At 42.2% G+C, this 24,490-nt stretch overlaps 1 pseudogene; it reads left to right on the top strand.

The window, feature by feature from the left end:
- Positions 1-24,490, top strand: part of LOC115137516 (diacylglycerol kinase delta-like) — a 51,674-nt pseudogene that overhangs the window by 5,712 nt on the left and 21,472 nt on the right.

The raw sequence follows: 24,490 nt of genomic DNA, 5'->3' as shown, positions 1-24,490 counted from the left end.
CTTATTCTAAAATTGATTGTTTTTTTCCCCTCATCATTCTACACACAATACTCCAATAATGACAAAGCAAAAACTGCTGTTTATACATAAAAAAAATGACATCACATATACATAAGTATTCATAGCCTTTACTCAGTTCTTTGTTGAAGCACCTTTGACAGTGATTACAACCTCGAGTCTTCTTGGGTATGACACTAAAAGCTTGGATCACCTGTATTTGGGGAGTTTCAGGATGGACCTGAGCTCAATTTCGAGTCTTATAGCAAAGGGTCTGAATAGCTATGTAAATAAGATATTTCTGTTTTTTAAATTTTTATAATGTGCAAATAAAACGTGTTTTCTCTTTCATTATGGGATATTGTGTATATATTGATGAGAATTTTTAAAAATGTAATCCATTATAGAATAAGGCTGTAACATAACAAAATGTGGAACAAGTCATGTGGTCTGAAAACTTTCCGAAGGCACTGTACAGCTTTGTTTTCGCCATCATTTAGTCAAGTTACTCCGGTTCACACTGACTGTGGCATGTGCAGAAAGTAGGCCATCTCAACTTTTTCCAATTTGATAGCGCCTGCTAAATTCAGGGCATTAATGTTGCTGAAAAAATAGCAAAACCTTTGACGTTCTGTTATATCTTTAACAAAAACTGCAGTTAAAGGTTAATCAACGCATAGTGAGCAGCTCACGTTATATACCAGAAGCATACTACTTGGCAGACCAATCCAAACTCATCTCCCGGCATGTCCAGCCCATCCATTATCTCAGCCAATCATGGCTAGCGGGAAGGGTCCTGTCTTTTTCCGTGGCTAAAACAACTTGGCTTGTAAATTTAACAATTGTATTCGTTTTTACAGATGGAATCCAAGTTTGATATTAAGGCACATGAATGTTCATATTCCAGATTGATAAAAAAATAAGATAATTCAAATGCCTCTTCTGTGAAGTAGTGACATGTGACCAGTGGTGGAAAAGGTACCCAACTGTCATACTGGAGTAAAAGTAAAGATACCTTAATAGAAAATGACAATTAAAAGCCACCCAGTAAAATTAAACTTGAGTAAAAGTCTAAAAGTATTTTGTTTAAAACATACCTAAGTATAAATAATTTCAAATTCCTTATATTAAACAAACCAGATGGCATCATTTTCTTGTTTTTTAAAATGTATTTACGGAAAGCCACGGGCACACTCCAACATTCAGACATCATTTACAAAAAAAGCATGTGTGTTTAGTGGGTCCGCCATATCAGAGGCAGTAGGGATGACCAGGGATGTTCGGTTGATAAGTGTGTGAATTTGACTATTTTCCTTTCCTGCTAAGCATTCAAAATGTAACCATTACTTTTGGATGTCAAGGAAAATTTTAAAATTACAATATTTTCTTCGGGAATGTAAAAGTAGTCAAAAATATAAATTGGGGTTGGGTCAATCGAATCTGGTATCAGGATAAATATGACATTGAGTCATCATATTGTATACTATGTACTTTTTATTAGCTAAGCAATAAGTGGTAAATGCAATTTTCATATACACAGGCTCTCGGTCACACCTCGCAGGGCAAACAGAGAACTGACTTGTTCCTGACAAAGATATTATAATATACTCTGACAGAAGTACTTCCTGCTTCCGAGCCGGCCTGTCAGAGTAGAGACTGGGCGTGGTTTAAACTCACTCAGCCTATCGTTGATCGTTGGCGCCCGAGCTGGTCCCAGCCCCCTAGGCGCTTCAGCGGTCAGTCGTTGTAGTTGTGTAGAATATCTATGCGCCCATGCTCGATACAGTTATCACGCACCTGGCTCCTGTTATCTAACAAAAGACCGTTTGTTCCCTACACTACTTTCTGTATGTGTCCGTTTTTATGTTGTTCTGTATTTTTCCATCACGAGAAAGTCCCATGGCCCTGAAACTGTTAACAATGTCTCAAGTCAGCTATGTTGCATAACACATACACCCACACAAGCCAACAGCAAATAATATTCCATCACATATGATATGGTAACGGGCTATAGTGTATAACACAGAACCTCACAATAACCTGGGCTCAAACCAGGGGACCCTCTGCACACATCAACCACAGTCACTCACGAAGCATCATTACCCATCGCGCCACAAAAGCCACGGCCCTTGCAGAGCAAGGGGAACAACTCCTTCTTGGTCTCAGAGCAAGTGATGTCACCGACTGAAACACTATTAGTGCGCACCACCGCTAACTAGCTCTATTGTATTTTACATTTTTGTTTCATTTAAACTTTATTTAACTAGGCAAGTCAGTAAAGAACAAACTATTATTTACAATGACGGCCAAACCCAGACGACACTGGGGCAATTGTGCGCCGCCCTATGGGACTCCCAATCATGGCCGGATGTGATACAGCCTGGAATTGAACCAGGGAACCAGACCGCACCACATGGAGCCCTACAAGTGGCATTCTCTGTTACGAATCAGGTACTTCTCACATGTGTCAACGATCTGTTTAGAAATATATTATATTCTTATTTACAATAAAAGTGACTCCAAAATGACCTAATACATTATTTACCATTAATTGCTATTAGGCACAAAATAATCTGAAACACAACCAAAACAAACAGCAAATACATCAGACAAGCTTGTAGAGTCACAAGCTTGATGTAATCATTGTGTGCTAGGAATATGGAACCAAGTACTAAACTTTCTGCTTCTTTAATGCACATACAGCACCAGTGAAAAGTTTGGACACACCTACTCATTCAAGGGTTTTTCTTTATTTGTACTATTTTCTACATTGTAAATGTTTTTGTGAAGACATGAACTATGAAATAACACATATGGAATCATGTAGTAACAAAAAAGTGTTTATCAAATCAAAATATCTTTTATATTTGAGATTTTTTTTTTTGACTCATTGCGAGCTCACAGAACAGGGCTCCGGGCAGCCGAGCGGAAATGGAGGAAAACTCGCCTCCCTGCGGACCTGGCATCCTTTCACTCCCTCCTCTCTACATTTTCCTCTTCTGTCTCTGCTGCTAAAGCCACTTTCTACCACTCTAAAGTCCAAGCATCTGCCTCTAACCCTAGGAAGCTCTTTGCCACCTTCTCCTCCCTCCTGAATCCTCCTCCCCCCCCCCCCTCCTCCCTCTCTGCAGATGACTTCGTCAACCATTTTGAAAAGAAGGTCGACGACATCCGATCCTCGTTTGCTAAGTCAAACGACACCGCTGGTTCTGCTCACACTGCCCTACCCTGTGCTCTGACCTCTTTCTCCCCTCTCTCTCCAGATGAAATCTCGCGTCTTGTGACGGCCGGCCGCCCAACAACCTGCCCACTTGACCCTATTCCCTCCTCTCTTCTCCAGACCATTTCCGGAGACCTTCTCCCTTACCTCACCTCGCTCATCAACTCATCCCTGACCGCTGGCTACGTCCCTTCTGTCTTCAAGAGAGCGAGAGTTGCACCCCTTCTGAAAAAACCTACACTCGATCCCTCCGATGTCAACAACTACAGACCAGTATCCCTTCTTTCTTTTCTCTCCAAAACTCTTGAACGTGCCGTCCTTGGCCAGCTCTCCCGCTATCTCTCTCAGAATGACCTTCTTGATCCAAATCAGTCAGGTTTCAAGACTAGTCATTCAACTGAGACTGCTCTTCTCTGTATCACGGAGGCCCTCCGCACTGCTAAAGCTAACTCTCTCTCCTCTGCTCTCATCCTTCTAGACCTATCGGCTGCCTTCGATACTGTGAACCATCAGATCCTCCTCTCCACCCTCTCCGAGTTGGGCATCTCCGGCGCGGCCCACGCTTGGATTGCGTCCTACCTGACAGGTCGCTCCTACCAGGTGGCGTGGCGAGAATCTGTCTCCTCACCACGCGCTCTCACCACTGGCGTCCCCCAGGGCTCTGTTCTAGGCCCTCTCCTATTCTCGCTATACACCAAGTCACTTGGCTCTGTCATAACCTCACATGGTCTCTCCTATCATTGCTATGCAGACGACACACAATTAATCTTCTCCTTTCCCCCTTCTGATGACCAGGTGGCGAATCGCATCTCTGCATGTCTGGCAGACATATCAGTGTGGATGACGGATCACCACCTCAAGCTGAACCTCGGCAAGACGGAGCTGCTCTTCCTCCCGGGGAAGGACTGCCCGTTCCATGATCTCGCCATCACGGTTGACAACTCCATTGTGTCCTCCTCCCAGAGCGCTAAGAACCTTGGCGTGATCCTGGACAACACCCTGTCGTTCTCAACTAACATCAAGGCGGTGGCCCGTTCTTGTAGGTTCATGCTCTACAACATCCGCAGAGTACGACCCTGCCTCACACAGGAAGCAGCGCAGGTCCTAATCCAGGCACTTGTCATCTCCCGTCTGGATTACTGCAACTCGCTGTTGGCTGGGCTCCTGCCTGTGCCATTAAACCCCTACAACTCATCCAGAACGCCGCAGCCCGTCTGGTGTTCAACCTTCCCAAGTTCTCTCACGTCACCCCGCTCCTCCGCTCTCTCCACTGGCTTCCAGTTGAAGCTCGCATCCGCTACAAGACCATGGTGCTTGCCTACGGAGCTGTGAGGGAACGGCACCTCAGTACCTCCAGGCTCTGATCAGGCCCTACACCCAAACAAAGGGCACTGCGTTCATCCACCTCTGGCCTGCTCGCCTCCCTACCACTGAGGAAGTACAGTTCCCGCGCAGCCCAGTCAAAACTGTTCGCTGCTCTGGCCCCCAATGGTGGAACAAACTCCTCACGACGCCAGGACAGCGGAGTCAATCACCACCTTCCGGAGACACCTGAAACCCCACCTCTTTCAGGAATACCTAGGATAGGATAAAGTAATCCTTCTCACCCCCCTTAAAAGATTTAGATGCACTATTGTAAAGTGGCTGTTCCACTGGATGTCTTAAGGTGAACGCACCAATTTGTAAGTCGCTCTGGATAAGAGCGTCTGCTAAATGACTTAAATGTAAATGTAAATTTTTCAAAGTAACCACCCTTTGCCTAAATGCCAAGTTTGGCATTCTCTTGCTATTTTCTCAACCAGCTTAACCTGGAATGCTTTTCCGGTCTTAATAAATACAAATAATATATATTATTTGTATTTATTGAGACAGGACAGTAAAGAGGAGACATGAAAGGTAGGAGGGATTGCGAATCAGAAGGACTGATCAAATGTTTTTTCTCTTTGATAAGGTTGACCTGACAGAGGCGAGAGTGGCTGAATCCAGCACTAAGAACGTCAACAACATTTTCACAGTGAGTCCCTTCTTTCTATCTTTTTCTTTCTTTGGCCTACTTCTTTTTCTTTCTCTCTGTCCTTATGTATTTTTGTCTCTGGGCTACTGTCCATCAAAATATCAGTCTGTGACATTCACTGTGAGTCCCCTCTTTTTCTTTCTTTCTTACTTTCTTTCTCCTTTTCTTCCTGTCTGTCTTTTTCTCTGTACATTTCCTATGTTTCTTGTCTACTGTCCACCCCTATATTAGTCCTGTTTAGTCCCTATATTAGTCCTGTTTACTGTCCACCCCTTTTTGATAATGATAACATTTCCTGATGACATGAATAACATTTCATCACTTACACTCTACTCTGCGCTAGGGCGTTCTTTCTCTGCAAAAAATCACAGCACAAAATAAGTTTAGAGTCTGGCTTTGAAGTGTATTTATAAGTTGCCTTTGGAGTTGTTCCACCTCAAAAAGAACAAGAAAGAGGATTTTGACAACTACCATCTGATTGTTCTGAAATCGTTTCTGTTAGAAACAGATAAGGAAACAGATTACAGCAAAATTATTTTGTTGAAATATAATTTGGGGGAGGTACCATAATTATTGAACATTATATGAATCCTATAAATTAAAATGTCCAATTTGGGTGCGATCAATTAGCTTAATTTATCAGAGATCAAATTATATTTCAACAAACTAATGTTGCAGGAATGCTTATCCTAACTACAGAAAGGATTTCAGAATCTGAGATGGTGGGTGTCATGGCTTGCAGAAGTGACATGGAAAGACCCATTGGACTCATTTACATTTAATAACTGGGTGGAGCTGTCCATGATCCTGATTTCAGATCAGCACTCAGTGGTCATCTCCTCGGCGAAGTATGTCTGTAACTTCAATCAGTCTGCCCACCTGCTATGTCCATACTGTTTCTTATGTCCAGCTTCACTATCCCGAGCATTGTTAGGTGTAGGCTTCCATTGCCCTGACTGTGTGTGTGTGTGTGTGTGTGTGTGTGTGTGTTGTGCATGTTCATAGGGTACTGTGTGAGACAGTGAAAGACTTTGTGGCTCGAGTGGGGAAGGCCTACGAGAAGAACAAGGAGAGCTCCGAGGAGTCGGAGGCTATGGCCAAGAAGGTAAGCTGCAAGGAACCCTTGCTTTGTCCCAGTTATCTCATCTTCCTCCCAAAGTGTGCAGTTGTTCACATCCATTCAGTGATTTTATGTAAATGATTGGTATAAGAAATATGGTGGAAACTCCCTCCTGCCATGTTTGTACTAATCCAGTGAATCAGATCTGTGTTGATTGGTCGATTGGTTGCAGTGTGGAGTTCTGAAGGAGAAGCTGGACTCGCTGCTGAAGACTCTCAACGAGGAGGCGCAGGTGTCTACTATGATGCCTGCCCCTCCTCCTACCATCGCTGAGGAGCAGGAGGAGGGCGAGGGGGTTCTGGTGCCATCGCACGCCGCCCGCCGTGCTCTCCCAGCCCCCTGACGGCCATCTTTAAACCCAGGGAACAGCTGATGCTGAGAGCCAACAGCCTGAAGAAATCCATCAGTCAGATCATTGAGCACACTGAGAAAGGTAAGCAATTATGAAAATTGGAATTATAATAACAATAAGGTTATTTTTCCTATACGGGAACTTTTTGTCTGATGTGGTTAAAAAATAAACAAGCATTAAAACATAGTAGGATACACTGACCTACTTGGCATACTTGAGGTTTCACATGTTACATTAAAACAGAGGACAGCCAAAAACATGAAAGCCATGAGCATTGCAACAGGAGAGCAGGACTCCCTGTAGCAATGACTCAGGTATTATAGTTATTGGAATAGGAATTTCAGTTTACTTCCTGAATTGAGTGAAGCGAAATGGAATAGACGTATGCCAACCCTGAGATAATATAGTTGCTATCTACACTCGTCCAAATAAGAATTGATTCCTAACTGACTTGCCAAGTTACATTTAAAAAGAAAGAGTGGTTTAATCTCTCCTGTACTTTTCAAAATACAATACCTACTCTTGTTGCTGAATGGTTTTCCTCTCTATTCTTCTTTCAGCGGTGGACGAGCAGAATGCCCAGACTCAGGAGGGGTTTGCTCTGGGGGCAGAGGAGGAGGAGGAGGAAGAGCAAGTCAAGCTGTTTTTGCAGTCGTCCTACAGTGGGAACGCCTGTAACAGCACCAGGATCCACCCAGTCCGCAGAGGTCAGTCAGTGAACCCTGAGTCTCCTAACCTGGGTCGTGTTCATTTGGTACCAAATGTAAGAAAACAAGACCGAACCAGGGAAGGACTACCTTTTTAACGTGTTTTTCGTTGCATGCCCTAACGAATGGCCCAGACGAAATTGATCATTTTAATTAATGATGCGTGCCCATTTATTCTTGAAGATTAACTCTTTTAAATGTGTGTTGTTTTTAAATTAAGGAGTGGGCCTTTAATCATCATCCCAGTGTCTCATGTCTTTCTGTGTCTCTATTTGATCCCGTAGTGTCCAAGACTCCTTGTGAAAAGCTCATCAACAAAGGAAGACTGTCACTGGGCAGCTCTGCGTCACTTCCTGCCCAGACAGGAAGTCGAGAGAGCATGCCAATGCTCAACACCAAGATCCTCTACCCAAGTAAGGGCACAAGTTCTCACCAGCTCTGTACCAAGGGCCCTCAGTTCCCCAATCCCAAATCGACCCCTACCCCCGTAGACACTTGTCTACACCGTAGTGCTTTTTGAGGTCGGTTCTGTTATGATTTAAATACTTTCTTTAATGTTGGTTAAATGCTGTAAAATCACAGAATAAAACAATTAATAAAAGTCCCAGGATGGTAGTGACTGCCCATGACTGATTATCACTTAATAATAACTTTACTTTAATAGAATATTTCAGTTGTTGTGTATATTACAATTGTTTTATTTGATGATGATTCAATTCCAAGTCATCATCTCCTTTACAGAGCTGCTGCCTAGGCTGTCTGACAAAACCAATATTTTGGTAGATCTTCAAAGTAAATACGCCATACTTTTATGACTGCTGAATACCAACTATCAATTACTTAGATAATGTATTTTCAGGTAGAGATACCGCGCAAAGAAACTGCTCTCTATATATTCCCTCATGATCTGCATTCTTCTGTCCCTTACGTAGCAGGCGTAAAAGAGAAACAGACCGGAAAAGTAGCCACACAATGGATTATGGTCATTGTAGTTAGTTTAACGCAGAAAACTTTATGTAGAACATTGGCCTATTGGAAACTACAACTCCCTATTATATCGCACAATTTGGCATGATCTGATTAATCACAAGAGAAACTGCAGCGCATTGAGCTCACAGAAAAACCCTGAATGAAATGGAATTCAAATAATTGAACTGACATTGGACAATTAGTTGTTTAAAAACCGAAAAATAACCAACTTTTTTTTTACTATTACACTTTATATTCCTGTGATATCATTTTGCTCTCTCTGTGCTCAATTGTCAGTCAGTGTTCAGTATGTGTTGTGTGTTTGTTCAGGTCTTAGGGCTGGTATCTCTGGCTCCCTCTCCAGCAGTTCGGTCATCAGCAGACTGCTGGTCAACGCTGACTCCTTCAGTCTCTACCTTGTGAGTGTCCACGTTTCAGTCTCTCTCCTCCTTCCCATAAAGGGTTAGTTAACTTTTTAGATTTTAGCTTATTTTCAACTTATCTTTGGTGTTGTCATTTCATCCAAAACATTTTTAGGTTTGTTAGCTGGTTATTAAACAATGTCCAGAATCTCTTGGCCAGCGTCTTGGAGCTTGGAGCAATGCTAGTGGAAACGGATTGAACTAGCAAGTGGTGTATTAAAAAGCATGGGAAAGAACTCTGCCTTCCTCTTTCCATGTCCCAGCCTTCCCCATGCTTTTGAAGTGAACTATCCCTTTAAGCTCATCATCATCTACCTCTTGCTCCAGAGTCGTGAGAGACCTTGTACTGTGTTTGGTTTCAGTGACTGCTACACTGAGAAATGTGTGATGAACAACTACTTTGGGATCGGCCTAGATGCTAAGATATCACTGGACTTCAACAATAAGCGGGCGAAGGCTAACTAAACCAAATAGACCCAGCCCTGGATCGGGTGATAAGCAGAGATGTAGTCTTGATCTCGTGGTCTTTGTCTTGAGACCACATAAATACAGTGTTGGTCTGGTCATGGACTCAGTACACAGGGTCTGGGTTTTGGTAGTTTTGATAGGGGTCTAGTCTGGGTCCGTGTAAAACTTTGTAAAACAGACCAGACAATTTAGAAATACATTTGGGGATTGGAAAAATGCTTTCAGTGTTAACTTAAATGACTGAAACAACACAGAAAGAATGCAGAAAATATTATGGAAATAACAATCACCAAAGTAAAACCTAGACAGTCAGTAAGAATCGAACATTTAAGAAACAATGAATTCAGACAGGGCAAGAAGGGCATACCAGTTGGGGCCCACTTTGAATTTCTTTTCATGTTTGAACAGAAGATCATAGCTTTAGCAAAGCAAATTGTGCAGAATTGTAGTAAATTAGTCCCACGTCAGTGCATTTTCGTGATCATTTGGACAAAAATCTTTGCAAATTGCTATGCAAAATAGCTGTATTGCCGCAGCAAAATCAAGCATTTTTGACTGCAAATATCACACAAAAAAATCACTAAATCCCAGAGAAACTGTTTATAGCTCAGACACACCGCAAAGACATATGGCTAAAAGCAGTGATTGGCCATGTTAGCTTTCACCTGCTGCTTTAAACTGTTCGACCTCATGGTGTGTTTTGTCCTTTATAATAGCAATGTCTTCCATTTCTGTGCTGCTGCTCTCCACAAAGAGCCTAATGTTTGTTTGTTGAACATAAAGCACATTTCTTTGTGTTGTTTTGGTTCTATGTATACAGTGTGTGTGTGTGTGTGCTCGGCCACTGTGGTAAGCTGTGGGTCGGTCTGTGTTCAGGAGTCGCACCAAGAACATGATGTGGTACGGGGTTCTGGGTACCAAAGAGCTGCTGCATCGCACCTACAAGAACCTAGAGCAGAAGGTACTGCTGGAGGTAAGAAAACAACGATGACCAAGTGAGTGCAACTAAGGGTACGTCCACATTGAGATTTTGTCTGAATATTCCGGGTGGAGACAGTGGTTTTTCAATGAGTGTCATCCGTTGCTGGATGAATAACAACGGAGATTAGTTGAAATTGTCCAACAAAAAACTCCAACGAAGACAATACATCCACATTTGTACGTATGCAACTCGTCCGGAATAAAAGCAGGGATGAGTTGTACTTTCGAAAGACGAAAACTACTATTTTATCTGTGTGAAGCGCCTCAGTGTGCCGTTCCCTAAAGAGACTTGACTGTCATCCCTTAACTCGAACCCTGACCCTTACCTTAAAGGACAATCTGGGATTGACACCTCTGTTTTTGGACTTTTCAATTAATGTCTGGTGTTGTTATTGTGGGTGTTTGTAACAGAGCATATGCAGAAAGTTTTATTTTTGTCACAGTATGATAATGTGTGTGTGTGTGTGTGTGTGTGTGTGTGTGTGTGTGTGTGTGTGTGTGTGTGTGTGTGTGTGTGTGTGTGTGTGTGTGTGTGTGTATGTGTGTTTAGTGTGACGGGAGGCCTATTCCCCTCCCCAGCCTGCAGGGCATAGCTGTCCTGAACATCCCCAGCTATGCAGGTGGCACCAAATTCTGGGGCGGGACTAAAGAGGATGATGTAAGTGTCATCAAAACCCTCTCTTTTTGAGATATGCTCCCTTTTTGATGTCAACTGTTAAATAGAGGAGACGGGATAAAGAAGGATTTTTAAGCCTTGAGACAATTGAGACATGGATTGTGTATGTGTGCCATTGTGTATGGATCCCCATTAGCTGCTGCCTAGCAAAATTAAGCCAGTTATATCATTTTAAAACCATTATGAACTGACAACTGTGTGTGTATCTCTTCAAAATCCCCCCTGTTCTTATAAGGTGTATTTTAAAAAAAATCTGATTTCACTGCCTGCATCAGTTACTTGATGTGGAATAGAATTCCATGTATTCATGGCTCTATGTAGTACTGTGCGCCTTCCGTAGTCTGTTCTGGACTTGGAGACTGTGAAGAGACCTCTGGTGGCATGTCTTGCTGGGAATGTATGGGTGTCTGAGCCATGTGCTAGTCGTTTAAACAGACAGCTCGGTGTATTCAACATGTCAATACCTCTCACAAATAGTAGTGATGAAGTCAATCTCTCCTCTACTTTGTGCCAGGAGAGATTGACATGTACTGTATATTATTAATGTTAGCTCTGTGTGTACATTTAAGGGCCATTGGCGACATGGTGAATTAGGATGGAGGCCTGTATCTTTGTAGTGACTGGGTGTATTGATACAGCATCCAAAGTAAAAAATAAATACATGTTTTTACCCATCTACCAGTAGGTGCCCTTCTTTGCGAGGCATTGGAAAACCTCCCTTGGCTTTGTGGTTAAATCTGTGTTTGAAATTCACTGCTTGACTGAGGGACTTTACAAATAATGAATTGTATGTTAGGGATACAGAGATCATGTTAGGGATAAAAAATAATGTTATATACTATTATTGCACACAGTGTGAACATATTTAGGCTTGCCATAACAAAGGGGTTGAATACTTATTGACTCAAGACATTTCAGCTTTTCATTTTGTATTAATTTGTAAACATTTCTAAAAACATAGTTCCACTTTGACATTATGCGGTATTGTGTGTAGGCCAGTGACACAAAATCTCAATTTAATCCATTTCAAATTCAGGCTGTAACACAACAAAACATGGAAAAAGATAAGGGGTGTGAATACTTTCTGAAGGTACTGTACATGTGAGAAGTGTTGCCACTCGACCACAGCTCTTCACAACATATATACTGAGTGTACAAAACATAAGAAACAAATGCTCTTTCCATGATATAGACGAACCAGGTGTATCCAGGTGAAAACTTTAATTTAATCAGTGTAGGTGAAGAGGGGAGACAGGTTAAAGAAGGATTTGAGACAAATGAGACATGGATTGTGTGTGTGCCATTCAGAGGGTGAATGGACAAGACAAAAGATTTGTCTTTGAACGGGGTATTGTAGCAGGGTTAGGATTAGGGCACCAGTTTGAGTGTGTCAAGAACTGCAACGCTGCTGGGTTTTTCACGCTCAACAGTTTCCTGTGTGTATCAAGAATGCTCCACCACCCAAAGAACATCCAGCCAGCTTGACACAACCGTATGAAGCATTGGAATCAACATGCGCCAGCATCCGTGTGGAACGCTTTCAACACCTTGTAGAGTTATTGCCCTGACGAATTGAGCCTGTTCTGAGGGCAAAAGGGGGAGCGACTAAATATTAGGAAGGTGTTCCAAATGTTTTGTACACTCAGTGTATTATGACATGTCCTCTTCCCTGCAGACGTTCACGGCGCCATCCTTTGACGATAAGATCCTGGAGGTGGTGGCGGTGTTTGGCAGCATTCAAATGGCTGTGTCCAGAGTCATCAACCTGCAGCACCACCGTATCGCACAGGTAGCACACACACACACATTGCAGACTCTGTTAATATACAGAGGACTGTGTCTGCATCCCAAATGGGCCCTGGCATCCTATTCCTGTGATGCAGACTATGTCCCAAATGGCACCCTATTCCCTTTTGGGACCAGGGCCCAACAGTAGTGCACTATATACAGCAATTTGGGACACAGCCTGTGTCACAGGCTAACCTGCCGCACCACCCACAACATTGCTTAGGTGAGGCATCCAGACAGAGTTGTCAGCTAGAGACATACATTTCCTTGAAACAGGTCAGCAGCATTGGCTCAATGGACAGAAGAGGTGGCTGTCTGTCCAAGTTTTCATGCGTCATAATACACCATGAAAGCTGGGATTGACCTTTTGAGTCACTTGGCTAATGCTTATCTGACAAACAACCGTTAGTTGTGCCGCTCTGCTCTGCTCTGCTTGTCACACGTGTATAATGTTACAGTTCTTTTCAATCACTTTGGTGCAATTAAGGACACATCGAAACAGACTAAGCACATTTTCAATTTACTGAGTAAAACAAACACATTTACAAAGGCACCTTTTCACTACACCAAATCACTTTCAACGTGTATACATATTCAATCTAAGTATCTGTTTTTAAAAAGCAATATTCACATCACTTTTGATATGATTTCTTGTCTATAATGTTTTTTCAATCACTTAAATGGTTCATCTTTTCTGTTTACCAATCTCTAAACTGATAACACTTGTAACGTCCCCTATCTTTATGGGTAGATCCTTTTGATTGTGCATTCATTGGGGTTTCATACATCTTTCACCCATGAGTCATTCGTGCAAAATCTGAAGTTTTCCGTGAAATAGCATGATTTACCACGTTTTGAAATCTCCCAATATCAACTTTGGTATTTGGTATTTTATTAGGATCCCCATTATCTGTTGCAAAAGCAGCAGCTACTCTCCCTGGGGTCCAACACAAAACATAATACAGAATGACAGAATACAGAACATCATTAGACCTTACACTCATTCTTCCCATACCATTAGCTCCACATCTATAACAGGGAGCTATTTTCTTAGGCTGAGATATTCTCTATAGCTCTGCTAACCACTCGCACGTCTGCGAGGGCAAGCAGAATCATATCTGTCCCCCATCGTAATGTATTTTCTGATGATAGAATGTTAATTAACATCAAAACGCTGGTAAGTTAAGCTTCTTGTTATGGTTTTATGTGATTGTTCCAATTCATTAATGCCTCCCTTAATCGTTTATTTTATTTATCCTGTTTACCGGGTATTGTTGCCCTACATTATCCAGTTTGCTCTTTCAAATTCAAGCCGAATTGGTAGAATTAACGTGCGCTTCTTTCAGCGACTCTATGGCTTTATTAAATTTCGCTATCTCTATATTCCAGGGAGAAACAGTCCGTTTGTTTCCATGCCACTATTTATTTATTTTTCCTAAACACTCCCTTTTATTAACTATTTCCCAAGGTAGGGCTACCCACTTTCCCAGATAATAATTCATTAGTTACAGCACTTAATACCTCCTATTAAAGCCTACTCTATAATGTCTGCAACTGTATTACTGAATACTACAGAAGACTTAATGTCTTATTCTAGTACAGTACCTCAAATATCACTGTGCGTTTATCCCATTCACAAATATCATTATTATTTATACTCTGCATAGGGGTTATATTATGTTCTATTCATTTTATCAGTACTTATTCTATTACTTTAACTTTATTCAGTGTATTAAATCCTATTTAATACCTTTTTTCTTTTCTTTTAATTCAGCTATTTATAATATCTACACTTTTTATTTATTGGTTCTTACTTATTATATTCTATTCTACTGTTTCTTATTGTTTTTATTCCTAATTTATCCTATCTTGTATATTTTTTAAATTCTTTCTTCCTACTTCGCATCCGTTATATACTATCCGTGCCTTGTTTAATACCTCTTTTTAACACCTATTGTATTTTTTACAATGGTCGTTCAACACATTATCACGTCAATGTTTTATCCTTATTTTCTTACCTTCTTTTGCCCAATGTTTATCAATTTCGTTCCCTTTGTCTAGCGATAGTTAAGAATGCCTCCTCTTAATTTATTACCCTGCCTGTCACAGAAAGACTCCGCTGTCCCTCCTCTGGACATCCTCTGGCACGACACACACACAACCTGTTCTTTATCCTTCCTCCACAGAGATTTCTCATTCATGTGTTTTATTTCCATTCATACAGTTCTGGCTCTGTATTTATACACATACAACATATGTGTCCATCCCGCATGCAAATGAAGTTACTTCCCTCAGTCCATCTGCCACCATTATATCCCAATCTGTGCATCCTGCTTGTTCACGCCCAATAACGCCCATATCTGCTTTTAGTTCAGTTATAATGGTGACAGGACCTCTTCATGTCCCAAAAATAATAAATGCCCATCTTATCCTATGGGCCCCTTATGTTTAGATTGGTTTGTTCTTTGTTATGTCCTTCCTTATTAGGACTAGTAGACTATGTCTTTTCTCTTCCTGTCCTAAAAATATGTCCTATGTCTATAGTCCATCCGTTGGTCATTTGGCTGACCCCCTCCTTTGTGTGTCCCTCTGACCTTAGTATGTCCAGCTGTCCTATGCTCTCATGGCCTTACTTTGGTTTCCTGTCCTATACAATAGACAATGCATTTTACCAGAATGGCAAATGCACTCTAAGTGTATCTTCCTCTTGTGGTACAGTATTATGTTTGTCCCTATATGTACAGCTTGCTCCCACAGGGGCAGGACTCTTAGATACATTATTGGATGGTACCCGTGATTCGGCTATGCATAGCCAACTGGAGGGCTATATTATACGGTGCATTCGGAAAGTATCCAGACCCCTTGACTTTTTCCACATTATGTTACAGCCTTATTCCAAAATTGATTAAAAAATTTTTTTCTCATCAATCTACACACAATAACCCATAATGACAAAGCAAAAATAGGTTTTTAGACATTTTGGCAAATGTATTAAAAAAAACTGAAATATAACATTTACATAAGTATTCAGACCCCTTACTCTGTACTTTGTTGAAGCACCTTTGGAAGCGATTACAGCCAAATCAAATGTTATTTGTCACATACACATGGTTAGCAGATGTTAATGGGAGTGTAGCGAAATGCTTGTGCTTCTAGTTCCGACAATGCAGTAATAAACAATGAGTAATCTAATCTAACAATTTCACAACAACTATCTTATACACACAAGTGTAAAGGGATGAAGAATATGTGAAGGAGAGTCCGCAGGTTTTGGTAGCGGGCCGTGTCAGTGGCACTGTACTGTCCTCAAAGCGAGCAAAGAAGTTGTTTAGTCTGTCTGGGAGCAAGACATCCTGGTCCGCGACGGGGCTGGTTTTCTTTTTGTAGTCCGTGATTGACTGTAAACCCTGCCACATACCTCTTGTGTCTGAGCTGTTGAATTGCGACTCTACTGTGTCTTTATACTGACTCTTAGCTTGTTTGATTGCCTTGCGGAGGGAAAAGCTACACTGTTTGTATTCGGTCATGTTTCCGGTCACCTTGCCCTGGTTAAAAGCAGTGGTTCGAGCTTTCAGTTTCACGCGAATGCTGCCATCAATCCACGGTTTCTGGTTTGGGAATGTTTTAATAGTTGCTGTGGGTACGACATCGCCAATGCACTTGCTAATAAACTCGCTCACCGAATCAGCATATTCATCAATGTTGTTATTTGACGCAATGCGGAACATATCCAAGTCCACGTTGTAGCGGTATTTATTAGAGGGGTAAAGAAAGACTTTGGTCGGGTGCCAGGCAGGTATTAATCATGCCTAAAGGAAAATAGTACAATAGAGAGAGTACCACTACCAGACCCACACACATCAGCAGAAGAAACTGCCTAGAGTGTAGCCTGTTTACCAGATAGCCAAAGAAAAGAGAATACACACCATATAAAACCCACATCACAGCACAGGGGTAACCCCAACAAGATTACCTCATACAATAATACTAATACTAATAATGGCAGAGCAATTTAACAGCCACTTCATACAAGAAAGAACCCAGTCATCAACAGAGGATTTGCAATAACCTGTATTATCTTCCAGTGGATGAGTACAGAGGGTATGAATGTGGGGGGTGTTCATAGATACAACAAAGGCCTTAAAAATGTTCACAATCTTCTCGGCCACATGTCATTAGTACACCTCACATCAATACAGTTCACATAACAATACACAACTTGCAAGCAACCTCCCTTGTAACTAAAATGTCCACCCAAATACTTCTGTCAGGGCAATAATAGTCCAGCTCTAATGAACGTCAATGGGAAGTGTATTTGAAAAATAGAGAGTCTGTTGCAGGGTAAAGCACTGGAACGATAGAGGGAAGAGAGAGAACAAGAGAGATCTTAGCTGTGGTCTTCAGGCGTGCCGGTGTACTGTCTGACCGTCCGATAGTTTGTATGTTAAAGCTTCGCTAATCCATGCGATCCATAACGGGCACGGTCCCAAATGAAAACAACCACGACCTAAAGCGATCACACTGATGATTGAGTTAAATACTTTATAAACTACATACACTGAAAACAAACAAAACTTCTGCAGCACACGCAATCAAACTGTCACACCACCCAAGAGCCCCTCTCCAAAGAGCTGAATGAGCTCTCTTTATTTCGCCCTTCCGTACTGCTCCTGCACTCTTAAAGTAGCAGCGCACGGTGAAGGCTCCGTGCAGGATTTCGCCACAACGTGATCGAAGCAATCTTGAAGCGTGGAATCCGATTGGTCAGACCAGTGTTGAACAGACCTGAGCACGGGAGCTTCCTGTTTTAGTCTCTGTCTATAGGCAGGGAGCAACAAAATGGAGTCGTGATCAGCTTTTCCGAAAGGAGGGCGTCGGAGGGTTGCGGAAGTTAGAATAACAATGATCCAGGGTTTTACCAGCCCTGGTAGCACAATCGATATGCTGATAGAATTTAGGGAGTCTTGTTTTCAGATTAGCCTTGTTAAAATCCCCAGCTACAATGAATGCAGCCTCAGGATATGTGGTTTCCAGTTTACATAGAGTCAAATAAAGGACTCGAGTTCCTGTATTTTGTTATGATCACACCACGTCTCGTTAATCATAAGGCATAAGGCATACCCCCCCCTGCCCCTCTTCTTACCAGAAGAAACCAGCTGGCTGTACCAACTCCGATGGCGTGTCTCGAGTGAGCCATGGTTCCGTGAAGCAAAGAGCGTTACAGTCTCTTATGTCTCTCTGGAATGCTACCCTTGCTCGGATTTCATCAACCTTGTTGTCAAGAGACTGGACATTGGCGAGTAGTATGCTCGGGAGTGGTGCGGAATGTGACTGTCTCTGGAGCCTGACCAGAGGACCGCTTCGTCTGCCCCTTTTACGGCGTCGTTGTTTTGGTTCCCTGGCTGGGATCCGATCCATTGTCCTGGGTGGTGGGGAAACACAGGATCCGCTTTGGGAAAGTCGTATTCCTGGTTGTAATGATGGTGAGTTGACGTTGCTCTTATATCCAGTAGTTCCTCCCGACTGTATGTAATAAAACCTAAGATTACCTGGGGTACCAATGTAAGAAATAACGCGTCAAAAAAAAAAAACTGCATAGTTTCCTAGGAACGCGAAGCGAGGCGGACATCTCTGTCGGCGCCGGAACAGCCTCAAGTCTTCTTGGGTATGACGCTACAAGCTTGACACACCTGTATTTGGGGAGTTTCTCCCATTCGTCCATGCAGATCCTCTCAAGCTCTGTCAGGTTGGATGCACAGCTATTTTCAGGTCTCTCCAGAGTTGTTCAATCAGGTTCAAGTCCGGGCTCTGACTTGTCCCGAAGCCACTCCTGCGTGGTCTTGGCTGTGTGCTTAGGGTCATTGTCCTGTTGGAAGATGAACCATCGCCCCAGTCTGAGGTCCTAAGTGTTCTGGAGCAGGTTTTCATCAAGGATCTCTCAGTACTTTGCTCTGTTCATCTTTCCTTTGATCCTGACTAGTCTCCCAGTCCTTGCCACTGAAAAATATCCCCACAGCATGATACTGCCACCAACATGCTTCACCGTAGAGATAGTGCCAGGTTTCCTCCATTCGTGACGCTTGGCATTCAGTTCAATCTTGGTTTCATCAGACCAGAGAATCTTGCTTCTCATGGTCCCACTAAGCGTGGCAGGTTGCCTAGTGGTTAGTGTTGGGCCAGTAACCGAAAGGTTGCTAGATCAAATCCCCGAGCTGACACGATAAACATTTGTTGTTCTGCCCCTGAACAAGGCAGTTAACCCACTGTTCCTAGAATTTGAACTGACTTGCCTAGTTAAATAAAGGTTAAATAAAAAAATATAAATAAAAGGCGCAAACCAGATGGGATGGTGTATTGCTGCAGAATGCTGTGGTAGTCATGCTGGTAAGTGTGCCTTGATTTCTAAATAAATTACCGACAGTGTCACCAGCAACGCACCCCCACACCATCACACCTCCTCCTCTATGCTTCACGGTGGGAACCACACATGCAGAGATCATCCGTTCACCTACTCTGCGTCTCACAAAGACAAGGCGGTTGGAACCAAAAATCTCAAATTTGGACTCATCAGACCAAAGGACAGATTTCCACCAGTCAATTGCTTGTGTGTCTTGGCCCAACCAAGTCTCTTCTTCTTATTGGTGTCCTTTAGTAGTGGTCTCTTTGCAGCAATTTTACCATGAAGGCCTGATTCATGCAGTCTCCTCTGAACAATTGATGTTGAGATGTCTGTTACTTGAACTCTGTGAAGCATTTATTTGGGCTGTGATTTCTGAGGCTGATAACTCTAATGAACTTATCCTCTGGAGTGTTGAAGAGGGCGAGGGACAAGATTTCACGATCCTTATCAGCCACACATTTGATCTCTGGAACTCCACCTCTGACAGGTGTCAGATATGTCAGGTCATTGGTTCACATTTCCATTCCTCATCTGATACCAGAACTTGACCAACTGCTCACCAAACAAGCAAGGGCAAGCAAGGGCCATCCGGACCGTTATGCTGTTCTGCTATTCCAATAATGCTTAACCAAAGAGAGATACCGTGAGTGGGCACAGAATACCAACTGGTATGGATCCCGAGGCAAATTTGACTTACAAGTGAACCTCTGAGTGTTCATCATGAATACTGTGTCTCAAAAGTTTCCCTCCAGCGATGCAACCCAGAAAAACATCAAAGACAAAGTAAATGAGTACCTGAGGTCGCCGAGAAAGTCTAGACATGGCCTTCTCTCCCTTATCTATGGAAAATGTCATTGTTCTTTTTTTTTGTCACACTGCCTAATAAACATCGGTACTTTAAAACAGTCATTAAAAATATCTAATTCAATAATATATTTCCACTACAGTAAGTGCAGATGCTGTGTTTTTTATTTTTAGAATACAGTACTGGGTTTACAGTAGTGATGGACATTTGGTCACAGTTCACGCCTTGATGAGCCATTAAATTGGACAATAGCCAGCACAAACTCGCATAATAGTTAATTGGTGATTGAAACTAATTTGAATGAGAGGTTGGTGTGTTCTTCAGGAAAAAAAATACATTCTTTAAAATGATGATAATCTCAAATAAAGGCCAGGATATAATATCAACAAGAGAATGTAACGAGTCACTTATGACTTGAAACGACCAGATTTGATTAAAACGAACAAATGTCGGCCTTTAACCGTCCAAATATTTCATACAATATTCTGCCCATATTTGTATTTTTTAAGGACTTGTATTAACAGATGTTTTAGTACAGTAGTATATACGCCTACATAGGATATACAACTACATAGGCTAATGTAAAAGGCAATTGATTTTTTACATGTAATCTCCAACTGAACCGGTCAAATTATGCTCAATTCAATTTTAATCATGACATGTATTCACAATTGCATGGCATGATGATCTCTGCTCGGCTTCAAATGCCCTCATTAATAAATGGAGTAGATGTGCTCAAAGATGCCTTCTGGTAGTTCGAACAAGCATTAACAGCAAGCACTGTAACACACTGTACCGTACCACTGTATACTGCACGCTATATCGAAGTATGATGCAACTGTTAATTGAGGAACCACTAGTTAATTGTACTGGTAACAAATGACAATAAAATCACACAAAAAGTAAATTGGCAGCAGGGCCAGACGGATTACCAGGACGTGTACTGCGAGCATGCCCTGACAACTGACATTTTCAACCTCTCCCTGTCCGAGTCTAATACCAACATGTTTTAAGCAGATCACCATAGTCTCTGTGCCCAATAACACAAAGGTAACCTGTCTAAATGACTACCTGTAGCCATAAAGTGCTTTGAAAGGCTGGTCATGGCTAACATCAACACCATTAACCCAGAGACCCTAGACCTACTCCAATTTGCATACCGCCCTAACAGCTCCACAGATGATGCAATCTCTATTGCACTCCACACTGCCCTTTCCCACCTGGACAAAAGGAACACCTATGTGAGAATGCTATTCATTGACTACAGCTCAGTGTTCAACACCATAGTGCCCTCAAAGCTCATCAATAAGCTAAGGACCCTGGGACTAAACACCTCCCTCTGCAACTGGATCCTGGACTTCCTGACGAGCCGCCCCCAGGTGGTAAGGGTAGGTAACAACACATCCGCCACGCTGATCCTCAACACAGGGGCCCCTCAGGGGTGCATGTTCAGTCCCCTCCTGTACTCCCTGTTTACTCATGACTGCGCGGCCTGATCACCGACAACGACGAGATAGCCTATCGGGAGGAGGTCAGAGACCTGGCCAGGACAACAAGCTCTCCTTCAACCTGATCAAGACAAAGGAGATGATTGTGGACTACAGGAAAAAGAGGACTGAGCACCCCCCATGCTCATCGACGGGGCTGTAGTGGAGCAAGTTGAGAGCTTCAAGTTCCTTGCTGTCCACATCACCAACAAACTAACATGGTCCAAGCACACCAAAACAGTCGTGAAGAGGGCATGACAAAACCTACAGTTGGGCAAAAAGTATTTAGTCAGCCACCGATTGTGCAAGTTCTCCAACTTAAAAAGATGAGAGAGGCCTGTAATTTTCATCACTTCAACTATGACAGACAAAATGAGAAGAAAAAAATCCAGAAAATCACATTGTAGGATTTTTAATGAATTTATTTGCAAATTATGGTGGAAAATAAGTATTTGGTCAATAACAAAAGTTTATCTCAATACTTTGTTATATACCCTTTGTTGGCAATGACAGAGGTCAAACATTTTCTGTAAGTCTACACAAGGTTTTCACACACTGTTGCTGGTATTTTGGCCCATTCCCCCATGCAGATCTCCTCTAGAGCAGTGATGTTTTGGGGCTGTTGCTGGGCAACACGGACTTTCAACTCCCTCCAAATATTTTCTATGGGGTTGAGATCTGGAGACTGGCTAGACCACTCCAGGACCTTGAAATGCTTCTTACGAAGCCACTCCTTCGTTGCCCGGGCGGTGTGTTTGGGATCATTGTAATGCTGAAAGACCCAGCCACGTTTCATCTTCAATGCCCTTGCTGATGGAAGGAGGTTTTCACTCAAAATCTCACAATACATGGCCCCATTCATTCTTTCCTTTACACAGATCAGTCGTCCTGGTCCCTTTGCAGAAAAACAGGCCCAAAGCATGATGTTTCCTCCCCCATGCTTCACAGTAGGTATGGTGTTCTTTGGATGCAACTCAGCATTCGTTGTTCTCCAAACACCACGAGTTGAGTTTTTACCAAAAAGTTATATTTTGGTTTCATCTGACCATATGACATTCTCCCAATCTTCTTCTGGATCATCCAAATTGTATTTATTTATTTAACCTTTATTTAACCAGGTAGGCAAGTTGAGAACAAGTTCTCATTTACAATTGCGACCTGGCCAAGATAAAGCAAAGTATTTCGACACATACAACGACACAGAGTTACACATGGAGTAAAACAAACATACAGTCAATCATACAGTATAAACAAGTCTATATACGATGTGAGCAAATGAGGTGGGATAAGGGAGGTAAAGGCAAAAAAAAGGCCAAGGTGGCAATGTAAATACAATATAGCAAGTAAAACACTGGAATGGTAGATTTGCAGTGTAAGAATGTGCAAAGTAGAAATAAAAATAATGGGGTGCAAAGGAGCAAAATAAATAAAATAAATACAGTAGGGAAAGAGGTAGTTGTTTGGGCTAAATTATAGGTGGGTTATGTACAGGTGCAGTAATCTGTGAGCTGCTCTGACAGTTGGTGCTTAAAGCTAGTGAGGGAGATAAGTGTTTCCAGTTTCAGAGATTTTTGTAGTTCGTTCCAGATGCCCTCTAGCAAACTTCAGACGGGCCTGGACATGTACTGGCTTATGCAGGGGGACACGTCTGGCACTTCAGGATTTGAGTCCCTGGCGGCGTAGTGAGTTACTGATGGTAGGCTTTGTTACTTTGGTCCCAGCTCTCTTCAGGTCATTCACTAGGTCCCCCCGTGTGGTTCTGGGATTTTTGCTCACCGTTCTTGTGATCATTTTGACCCCACGGGGTGAGATCTTGCGTGGAGCCCCAGATCGAGGGAGATTATCAGTGGTCTTGTATGTCTTCCGTTTCCTAATAATTGCTCCCACAGTTGATTTCTTCAAACCAAGCTGCTTACCTATTGCAGATTCAGTCTTCCCAGCCTGGTGCAGGTCTACAATTTTGTTTCTGGTGTCCTTTGACAGCTCTTTGGTCTTGGCCATAGTGGAGTTTGGAGTGTGACTGTTTGAGGTTGTGGACAGGTGTCTTTTATACTGATAACAAGTTCAAACAGGTGTCATTAATACAGGTAATGAGTGGAGGACAGAGGAGCCTCTTAACTTCTTGCGACTCCAAACCCATATCCGGGAGCGTAATCATAACCTCAAGCTCATTACCATAACGCAACGTTTCCTATTCATGAAAATCGCAAATGAAGTGAAATTAATATATTGAAACACAAGCTTAGCCTTTTGTTAACAACAATGTCATCTCAGATTTTCAAAATATGCTTTTCAACCAAAGCTACACAAGCATTTGTGTAAGAGTATTTATAGCCTAGCATAGCATTAAGCCTAGTATTCAGCAGGCAACATTTTCACAAAAACAAGAAAAGCATTCAAATAAAATAATTTACATTTGAAGAACTTCGGATGTTTTCAATGACGAGACTCTCAGTTAGATAGCAAATGTTAATTTTTTCCCAAAAGATTATTTGTGTAAGAGAAATAGCTCCGTTTTGTTCATCACGTTTGGCTAAGAAAAAAACAACGAAAATGCAGTCACTACAATGCCAAACTTTTTCACAAATTAGCTCCATAATATTGACAGAAACATGGCAAACGTTGTTTAGAATCAATCCTCAAGGTGTTTTTCACAATTCTATTCGATGAAAAATCATTCGTGGCAGTTGGTTTCTCATCAGAGGCAAACGGAAAAAATACTGCAGCTGGAGATTACGGAATAATTGCGTCGGAGGACACCAAGCAACCACCTGGTAGATGTAGTCTCTTATGGTCAATCTTCCCCCCCAAAATTTTTTATTTTTTATTTCACCTTTATTTAACCAGGTAGGCAAGTTGAGAACAAGTTCTCATTTACAATTGCGACCTGGTCAAGATAAAGCAAAGCAGTTCGACAGATACAACGACACAGAGTTACACATGGAGTAAAACAAACATACAGTATAAACAAGTCTATATACAATGTGAGCAAATGAGGTGAGAAGGGAGGTAAAGGCAAAAAAAGGCCATGATGGCAAAGTAAAATACAATATAGCAAGTAAAACACTGGAATGGTAGTTTTGC

This window comes from Oncorhynchus nerka, linkage group LG11 (assembly GCF_034236695.1).
Source record: "Oncorhynchus nerka isolate Pitt River linkage group LG11, Oner_Uvic_2.0, whole genome shotgun sequence".
NCBI classification, from domain to species: domain Eukaryota; kingdom Metazoa; phylum Chordata; class Actinopteri; order Salmoniformes; family Salmonidae; genus Oncorhynchus; species Oncorhynchus nerka.
This window is presented reverse-complemented; position numbering and strand designations above follow the sequence as displayed.